Below are 8,357 nucleotides of genomic sequence, written 5' to 3' on the forward strand. Positions count from 1 at the left end.
TACGCTGTAAAGTCTCCCACAATTTATATACATGTTCAATATAATAACAAATGATAAAAAGCTACAAAATAGAAAAATAATATCAATTTACAAATAAAATAACCTTGAATAAGTGCAGCACTCATGCATATATCTGTTACACCTTTTTTTGTCATAAATGACACACTTGCCATTTGTGAAAGGCAGAAATTGACTGGTCGTCTCGTCCGCCCCGATAGCTCAATTGGTTAGCGCGTCACTTCTGGAACAAAGGAGCTTCAAGATCAAGCAGCGCTGGTTCGACTCTCGGGGTGTGCACTTGAGCAACGCACGTTAAGGACTGCTCTCCATTCAGTGGCATCTAATGGATGGAATAGTTCCCCGGCAACAAGACTTCAACAATCAGAAACTTCACTCTGTCAATCTCGGTGACCGGGCCTGTGTCAGTGATTTAAAGCCTAGAGCTACAAGTATGCGAAACTGCCAGAATTAAGCTCGCAAGAAGCTTTCCCAGTCCGAGTGATAAAGATTCAATCAATCAATCTTAATGTCAGTGTGGAAACTTGAGCAACTTTTGCAGTTTGCATATTTTAAACATGCACTGTTTCTGTCTTAGACAAATAATCCACTGATTGATTGTAGGCAAGGCTATAACGCCTAAGCCACCTTCTTTTAGGCTTAAGCTATGTTTCAAAACACAAACCTCGGTCTTACACTCAATTACAGTTGACAGTGTTTGCTATTACAACCAACCAACTTTGATGAATAGACAAATGACATATCACCCAGTGTTGTTTATTGCAGGTCCAAAAGATAACTTCAGCACATCATAAATTGGTCAGACAACAAATTACCAATACCAATTAGTCAATTACCAACTCCAACACCAATACCATCAACTCTCAACCAGGGTTACCAGATACTCAAGCTATAGTAAGGCCAAATTCATTATAAAATAAGGCCAAAAAAAGGCCAAATTTTTTATTAACTTCTATTAAGGCTAAATAAACGCTAACAACTTAATTAAAATATTTTTTTAAATGCCATTTAACGATCAAGCACAACAGAAAGTAATTTAACACTGTCAGAGCATAATGACCGGTTGGTTTGCATAATCTGTTTAATAAACAATTACTGTAGTAACAGAAAAACTAGAAACCATTATCACTTTAATTCATCATCAGTATGCCTTACTTACTGTATACTTACTCATTTTCAATACTTGGAGAATAGGCTATACCTTAACCTTTCAAAAAAATGATTTGTTTACACCTTACTATGCTGTTGGTAGGCCTACTATGTACTGACTGCTGACTAAGCTAAGTCACTTCACTAATTAGGCTACTTGGCAATGAACCACCCTAGGCTACTTGGCAAATGAACCACCCTGTCCACAGCTAACACATTCTCTACTATCTATGTCTCTACTTAGTAATTAAAACGGATATAGTTCAGGCTTTAAGTGATACTTTTATTTGCAATTTACTTAAAATAATACTTTCTAAACCGGTCAAAATTTGCAGCCATAAAAAGGGCCAAATAAGGCCAGACATCAATTCTTTTAAGCCAACTGCAATTTAAAAAGGCCAGATTTTTGGAATTTGGCCTAAAAAGGGCCATCTGGCAACTTTGCTCTCAACTTGATAAATAAATCAGAGTTGCCAGACCCTGTCCAATGATTTTTTTCATTGTTGCTTCCAAAATCGCATTCTTGTTTCACCAGCCCTTTTTATCGCAAATTTTCTTGTTCTATTTGATTGGTTAATTGTGTCTTTATGTATTCTTTACTATCGGACTGCAAACGTTTTTTGGAAGCTTAATTCTGGCAGGTTTGTCAGCCCCGATAGCTCAGTGCTGGCCCCGATAGCTCAGTTGGTTAGCGAGTGTCTTCGTGAACGAAGAAGCTTCAAGATCAAGCGGCGTTGGTTCGACTCTCGGGATGTGCGCTTGAGCAATAAATTTTAAGGACCGCTCTCTATTCAGTGGCATCTAATGGATGGAATAGTTTCCCCGGCAACAACACTTCCACAATCGGAAACTTCACTCTGCCAATCCCGTTGACCGGCCCTGCGTCAAGAGGTACCGTAGCAGTGGCGTAACCAGAAAAATAATTTGAGGGGGGGCAAATATTTGATGAATTGAAGAGAACAACAGAGTGTTTGATTTAAGACATCGCCACCTGGTGTGCTGTGGCGTATTCTGGTGGGTTAAGCAAGGGAAGCAATAAAGCTGGCGAGGGTTAGAGCGTGCCGAAAGCACAAGAATTTTAGGGGGGTCCGGGGGCATGCTCCCCCGCAAAATTTTTGCAAAATTACACTCAAATAATGGATTATAGTGCTTTCTGGAAACACTTTGAGGGTAATATTTGTATGAAATTTATTAGCAGATTAACAGCTATTAACTTATTAAAGGTAGCTGCTACACAAAAACCCAACAGAGTAAGCCATTCTGAAATTGCTTCCACAGATTAGTTAAAAGAAGCGTAAATCGCGTAAACTTTGCGCAATTTAAGATTTGCAAAATTTATTGGTGTCTTTCTTTGTGTCTAAAACAAGTCCTGGTGTCTTGGTAAACGATATAAATTTATACAAATTATATTATATTTTCAACAAAGGGTTCAACTTCGAAACCCAAACTTTGAAAAATTTGGGAGGAGCATGGCCCTTTTCGCTCTCCCCCCCCCCCCCCCCTGGCTACGTCTATGTACCGTAGGTAAGTAGGCTACACTAACCTATCAAGGCTTTGTCAGTCCGAGGATGAAGATTCAAAACCAACCAGTTTTGCATACTTGTAGAGGCTTTACACCAACGACACATGCCAGACCACCGAGATTGGCTGAGTGAAGTTTCCGATTCTTGAAGTGTTGCTATCTGTGATCGAGCTACTTCCATTCAATAAATTCTACTGAATGGAGAGCAGTTTTTAATTGCAAACCAAAATCAGACAATAATATTTTCAGGATTCTAGTCTTTTCCATCAACCATGCTTGCTGAGAACTTTAAACTACAATTTAGGCTAATTGTCTCAAACAACTTCGAAACTATCCTAAACTTTCTCAACTCAATAATGTCGACTGCTTGTGCTGTGGGCTACCGGTAGCCTACTCTTATATTTGTAGATATTAACAGCAAACGGAACAGTCTGACCATAGAAAGACCTCAACACCTTGCTCTCCTGGACCACATCGAAATGGGGCTTTTGCCTGAGAATGGGTTTCTTCTATGTCCAGTTTTCTTTCCCCATTATATTATTATTATGATGACTGCTCATCCACATAATAGCCTACTGAAACTGGCAAATTCTATCCACAACGCTTTTCATTAAGCTGCATTTATACTAGGCTACATGTGTGCTTCTCTTTGTTTTATTTTTGCTGTTTGTGTTTTGGGTTTTGTGGCCGTGCTAACTACAGACATAGGTATATAGACAACTCAGACAACTCATTAATTCAACGTTTATTGACGTGAGATCGGTGTAGACTGTAGAGGTGACGAGTTTAGCTGACTAGGGTCTTATAATTATTGCTTTATCGACATAACTTTATATCAAAGCACGCTTGATATCTCATCTCTGCATGACATAACTTCCCTAGGTAGGCTATTACCGATATTGGATTTCCGCAAGATGACGATGTTGTTTTTGCTTGTTTGTTTTATTTGTTTTTGTCATTGTTTCGTGTCGTCAATTTGTAACTATTTTGTGAGTCGTGAAAGGCCTGGTGCGTTGCGCTTGAAAGGACTTTGCCCGTGATAGGATTTTAAATTTCTTTGTGGAGTTTTCTTTGCCTGCCTTGCACTTCTTTGCTATGAGCTAAACGCATCAAGATGTGTTCCCCTCAAGACCATCAGCACTCTTGATAACGCACCATGGCCGATCTTCATAGCAAATGTTTATTTATACAAGTCTTGAAAATACCAGCTAAAACAATAGGCCTATGGCTGTTTGTTTTTTTTTGTAACATTTTTTTTATCTCCCTTTCTATCTTAAATTTTTCTGAAGGTGATGCGACCGTGCCAAATCCTTTCAACTTAATAACTTACTTAGGTCACAAGCACGTTTTAACGTTCGCACTTTGTTGTTTAATTCTACCTATTTCTTGATTTTGTGCGTCAAACGAACTCTTTATAAATCTGTAGGCCTATAAGTTTGGAAACGACTTCTATTTGGACCAATTGAATTGGGTCCGCCCAGTGGCGTAGCCAAGGGGGGTTGAGGGTTTCAACGCTTGCCCCCCCAGTCCCCCTGCCGCTTGGTGTCGTCTTAGGCGTCAACCCCTCCCCCCCCTATTCAAAATTCCTGGCTACGCCACTGGTCCGACCTGATAGCTCGGTTAGTTGACCTCTCGACTTTTTAGAGGTAATCGATAAAAATTGAAACAGAAAATCGCTGTGGAAAATATCTCGACTGGAAAATAACCATACGGAACGTATCTCGACTGGGAAAAATATCCCAACTCTACTGAAAAATAACCACTCGGAAAAAATTCGGATATTTTCCTTATGGATATTTTCTGCATGGATATTTTGCTTATGAAAGTTTACCTACATTCCTTTTCGATATCTTAAAATCTCGACCTGCTGCCGCTTCTCTTACCATACTGTGGTTATGCGCAACTTCAAATTTAGCCTAATATTCCCGACTTTTAAAACAGCCTAAGTGGAAAAAAGCTGCAAGCCCAATTCAAATCACAATTTTTCATGGTAGCCTACCTCAGGGATATCTATAGATATCCCTGGCCTACCTATAAAGTTCCGCGAGGAGCAGAACTATCTTGGAAAAAATGGGTGAAGCTCAATCGCTCACAAACAGAAGCAATCTGAAACTTCGCTCTGCCAATCTTGGTAACCAGCCTTGTGTCAAAAGCCTCTACAAGTACTATGCGATATTACCAGAAATAAGTTATCAAGGCTTTGTCAGTCCGAGGATAAAGATTCAAAACCAACCAACAGGGTTGGGTTGCTTCACTTGCAATGTGTTTTAATAGGAATTTGTGCGTGTGGCTCACCATAAGCCACTCACACCACATTATTTATCCAATGCCAAATATAGTCCTATCGACTTCAGAATAGATCTGTGGACCTCATATAGCTCTAGTCCAGATGAACGCACAACCCACTATTTTCTGTGCCTGGATTAATTAACATGGCTTGCGGCGCATCCCGGGGCGCATCAAACGTAAGATTTTTTTTTAAACAAACAATTGACAAGATGAAGTGTCGCTGGTTCGACTCTTGAGATATAAACTTGAACAGCATACTTCAAGAACAGCTACAGTGGCGGATTTAGGGCAAAATTTTAGGGGGCGCCAAAGAAGTATGGAACAACCTCGCCGCAAATGGCTTGGGAAAATTTTTTGCGTTTTTATCAATAAAACTGCCTATCTAAGTCAGGTAGGCTACCAGTCATTCCCACATCACAAATCAACACCATAAGTGACTATCAGTTGTAAAGGTGAGGCAATACCATAATGCCGCTCGTGGCAATTAAAAGCAATAGCGAACGTGAAATGATAATTTAGGTATTTTCCACTAAAACTTTAGGCTATACAACACAAAAAGTTATTGCTCCAAGTGGATGAAAAGGGGTAACTACCAAAATCCATTTCGAAATACACATCAATCAATGCACAAATTGGGAGTCTAGCCAAAGCTAGGATTATAATTAGCGAAGTGTCTGGCAGTTGTAAATCTCAATTTTTCAAAGTAGGCTACAAATGTTCCTTCATATCATTTTTGAATTGAGGAACCTATTATATTTTAAATCAGGTGATGAAAAGTCATTGTTACGCTTACGCATACAATAAAAGGTTATTAGCGGTTAGTAGGTCTACTTGCCGAGACTAAACATCACGCATTGTTTTATCTTAGTAAAATAGAAATTTACAAGTTAAAGTATAGCATAAAAAGGAAATTTGCATGCAGACATAAAAAAATAAATTGGAATTTTAGGAGGCGCCCCGGCGCCATAGGTAAATCCGCCCCTGAACAGCTATCCATACAGCGGCACCTGGCAAGTAGAATGATTTTACAAACAACACGAGGAAACTTCACGGTGTCGATCTTGGTGACAGAGCTTATGCCAGTATTTCAAGGCCTCTACACTCTGCAGTCTACAAGTCTGCAAAACTGCCAGGATTAGGCTTGGTTGGTTGGTTTTGAATCTTTGTCCTCGGACTGACAAAGCCTTGATTGGTTATTCCTGGTAGTTTCGTATACTTGTAGAGGCTCTTGGCGCAGAGACGGTTACCGAGATTGGCAGAGTGAAGTTTCCTATTGTTGAAGTGTTGTTGCCGGGGAATTATTCCATTCCCTAGGTGGCGCTGTAGGGAGAGCAGTACTGAAATGCGTCGCTCAAGCGCGCACCCCGGAGAGGCTTCCAAAGGGACTTCAGTTTATCAGTCTGCAAAAAGAAATTTAACGTAATTGAAAAAAACCAAGACAAAAAATTAAGGTAAGACTCTCTCTCTCTGAATTTTTCAAAGTATTTCTTTTTGTTACGATAGTAAACCCTATCAGTAGTCCAACATGAAGGAGTAGGCCTATATCGCAAGGCCACTTAAAAATTTTATGACCTTTTTTGCATTTTGTGATTTGCAAGCGTTTCACCTTCGCTTTGTAAGCTCAACGAAAGCAAACGGTTTGCTATTGACATAAGAAAGAGGAAGTTTCTTCTAGGAAAAACAAAATTTCATTACGCTAGGAAAGTATTGTAAATATACTTTGAACAGTTCCATAGGCTGCTAACCCTGAGTTGTTAACCAAGAGTCAAGATTGTGGAGCAGAGTTGTTGACTAGATTCAGATAAACTTTAAAAAAGTCATTTTAGATTCGCATTTAAGTTTCATAAACTTTTTCATAAATCAATCTGTTTTTTTTTTATAGCGTTTATTCAGAAAGTTAAATTTTTCGTCTTACGACCGCATTCTGATTTGAATTTAATGTTCAAATTAAGATAAGGTTTGTACTAAAAGCATAGCGGCTGCTTGGGCAATAATCTTAACTCTGCACTGAAATTTTTTAAGTTCCTAGGGTAGGCCTTTAAAAGTATTTTCAAGTTATAGTAAAAGATGTTTTTGGCCCGTCTACACAGCAAAAGCATGTCAAGTAATTATAAGGATTTTTTTACGAATTTCTCCAATGTGCGTTTTTCTTCGTCGCTGCGAACAATTTCTTGGTCATAGATCATCACAACAGTACGTCCTCTCTGAATTCCTCAAACTGACGTGGTCGCTGCTGCTAATCTCAATGCTTTGTTTGTTAATACTCGTAGCTGTTACAACGCATTGTGATATTAAATTATATTATTATGATTGTAAATTATCACAAAATTATAAGTCTTATGTCATTTAGTGTTTACTTTTTTTGTTTGTGGAGGATTTTTTTTTTGAAGGTAGGCTATCGACCAGGCCAAAGTTCTAAAACTAAACAAACAACTCTGCAATTAATATTTAATCAAAACGCTTCATTGACAAACAACCTGCGGTATTTTTGTCATTTTGTGGACTTGTCAACAAGAGCAAATCAAAGTCTAAACTTTGTTGGTTGTTAGTAATGCGGTTACAAACATAAATTAATTTAAGAAATACTGTGGAAGGAAAATGACCCAATGGGATATAAAACTGTACAGATAACAAATGGAGCAGACGACTTTATCCACAAAGTGATTTTTTATGATTAATTTTGAAGTGCAATCTTGAAGGTATGAAAGAAAAATAGACTGAAAGGTTTTTCTCATAAAATGGAAAAGAGGGTAGATAAAGAATTGAAAATTCCAGTCCATTCATAGCCGGTCATACTCAGCGCAATGACCTTCTGCAAAGACATGTACATTTTATTAATTAAATTAAGGTACGGTACCGTGAGAAAAATAAATGATACAGAGCATTAGGCTATGTCGGAAAATGAATCTAGTTCTAATATATCACCAAAAGAAAAAAAGTGATTAGCCTATAGTTTATCAAGAGTGATCATTGTGACCACAGTTTATCAAAAACCTTGCACTGTTTGCGGAAAGTGAAATACTGTAGATTGGTTTGAAATAATTGTCATTCAGAAAGTTATTAATTTAAAAAAGTGACGACGAGGACTGGCCAAACAAATACACAATATACGTTTTTGTTGAGTTTTTGACCAGATCATGATCGTATAAAATTTACAAGAAGAACACACGAAAAAGTATTAGACAAGACCTCAGAAAATTCAACACCCTACAGGTGAAAAATGCAATTGAGACAGGCAAGGGATTGAAAAAATGCAAGATTGCAAAAAAATGGAAAATGAGCATTGGTTCAGGCACTAAAGAATGAAGATGGCTCAGAAACATGAAATAGAGAAAAGGTAATTGAAAGATACGCTGATTTCTACCAAACATTGTAGCTG

Source organism: Aplidium turbinatum, chromosome 17 (assembly GCF_918807975.1).
Source record: "Aplidium turbinatum chromosome 17, kaAplTurb1.1, whole genome shotgun sequence".
In the NCBI taxonomy this organism is placed as follows: domain Eukaryota; kingdom Metazoa; phylum Chordata; class Ascidiacea; order Aplousobranchia; family Polyclinidae; genus Aplidium; species Aplidium turbinatum.